The sequence below is a fragment of the Athene cunicularia genome, assembly GCF_003259725.1.
Source record: "Athene cunicularia isolate RWA chromosome 17 unlocalized genomic scaffold, athCun1 chr17_part1, whole genome shotgun sequence".
Lineage (NCBI taxonomy): Eukaryota > Metazoa > Chordata > Aves > Strigiformes > Strigidae > Athene > Athene cunicularia.
Window position 1 is genome coordinate 5,684,798 of NW_020799122.1, and position 2,335 is coordinate 5,687,132.

Consider the following 2,335-nt stretch of genomic DNA (forward strand, 5'->3'; position numbering starts at 1 on the left):
GGACCCCCCCTGCTTGGGCCAAACCCTGCCGGGCTGAGCCAGCCCGTCCCTGCCCGGCCACCCCGTACCAGGCTGCGCCCCAGCTCCATCCCTGCTGCGGCAGTGGCTGCAGAGGTGCCCCGCCAGCACCCACCGCTGGACACCCTCGGTGGAAACGCACCGACCCGCAGTGCCCGTTTCCGTGCGCGTGTGTGAGGATGTTTCTGACCCACGTGGCCGCGGCTGGACGCTGTCATGGCCTTGGCGACATGTTGCACGAAGCTCCCGGACACGGGGTGCCGCCGCGCTCTGGAGAGCTCTGCCTGGCTCTGCCAACAACTGAAGCCCCCGGGGGTGCCTGGGTACCCCCCAACCCATGGGCTGGAGCCCCTCAGTCACAACCCTCCCACCACAGCAGAGCTGCAGGACGAGGACCAGTTAGTCAAGAATGAATGCAAAGAACATGCAAAGCTTATTTATTCCTGGAGCAGGGCGCTGCCACACAGCCCCTGCCCAGCCCCTACAGCCCAGGACATCAGGGCGATGGCCATGCTTTTTGGGGGTGTCCCATGTAGGGCTGCCACCCAACCTGCTGCCCGCGTGCAGACCCTCCCATGAGGATGCACGCCTGGCTGCTATGGGGTTGAGCGTTCACATATCCTCAAGGGTACGTGGGAAATGCCTCGCTGTGGGAGGGTGGCACAGGGAGGGGACCAGGGACAGCGGGTGTCAGCTCTGCCGGCAGGGTCCCCACAGGAGGGGCTCAGTGGTGGGAGCCCAAGTCTGGTGATCAGACCCCCCCGCCCCAGCCTGGCGGCACAGGGGAGCCTTGATCTAACACCCCCACACACACCCAGATGCAGCTGCATGAGTGGGTGAGAGATGTTATCTCCCAAATTGCAGCCTGCAGCCAGCTCCTGGCGTGGCTGGGTTTGCACGCTGAGCCTGGAATAGTCCCAAGTTTCACTGATCCTAGACCCTGTTTCCCAAAGCCACTGAGTATTAAATTCAAAAATCAAACTATGACCCAAGCTGTGTTGTGTTCCTTCTCAGCTGTTCCTTGCTCTTTCCAGTTTTATGCATCTAATTTGCGCCTACATGAGTAGGCAGGAATTGCTGAGGCCCGTGAAATTATCTGGTGGCTTTCCAAGATCACCAAACACGTTTCTTCACTGGGATGCGCAGTCTGCTGCCAGTCACCTACGTTACACCAGTGGGCTTGATGATGACCAGCCTATCCTCCTCCCATAACTTCATATCATTTTCTTAAGCAAAAGGCTCATTTATTTTAGGAGAAAGAAACATAGTCCATGGGGGAAGAATTTTTAGATGATCTATATCACCGCAGCCACCCCATCATCTCCCAACCAGGGTGGAGGAAATTTCTCAGCCATGCTCAGGGCTTTGCGTCTTCCTCTCTTGCAAAAGCCCAGCTACCTGGATTCAGGGACTTTTTCCCCTCCTAGCCCTGGCTGGGAAGATCCAACAGGCTCAGCACCAGCCTTTCTGCAGCTGCCTCTTTCCCCAGCTGGTGAGGGGATCACCCCAACATCCCCACTCAGCTCAGGGTGACCTGCCCTGAGCAGGATTTGCCCTGTGACCCTCCAGCTAACGCCAGCCTCAAAGGGGCTGCCAAAAAGGTGATCAAATCTGAAGCTTAAACCCCCCAGTTGCTCGGATGCCAGCAGAGAGAAGCCGTAGACTCTGCTGCCAGAGCCAACGTGGTTCTCGGGGCTGTGAGAGCCGAGTTTTGGCAGTCTCAAGCCCCGGCAAGAGACAGAGGAGCCTCCTTGGTGCTGGGCTGGACTGGGCTGAGGGACCAGGCTGCCAGGTGGGTGACAGTGAGCCCCGGCCCTGGATGAGCAGGGACGACCGAGAAGGAGCCCGGTGAGAAGAAAACATCAGGTAGCAATTGAAAAGAAGGAAATTACAGGCCTTAAACACTTCCAGAAACAAATTTCTGATGTAAATCTTCCTTTCGAGGGGAAAAAAAAAGAAAAAAAAAAAAGGAGTGATTCTACGCCTCCATCACCCACCTCCCCCTGCCCGAGACACACACACCTTCACACACACACACGCGCTGAAATTAGTTGTGACAGCTGAAATTCTCCTCTTGTCGGACGCTGTTTGACAGGGTACTTAAAAAAGGAGGAGAAAAAAAAAAAAAAGAGGAGAAGAAAAGGGAAAGTGGTTTGGTGTCGCATGGGGGAGGCAGAGGGGGGTGATGGGGTGGGGGGTTTCAAGTGATACAAGGCGCATAATTCAGGCTTCTTGGATTGCAAAAGCTCCTCTTACCTAAAGGGCCTGCTGCCTTTATTTTTATCCAAATGGCTCAATTACTGCAAAGCCCCACAGA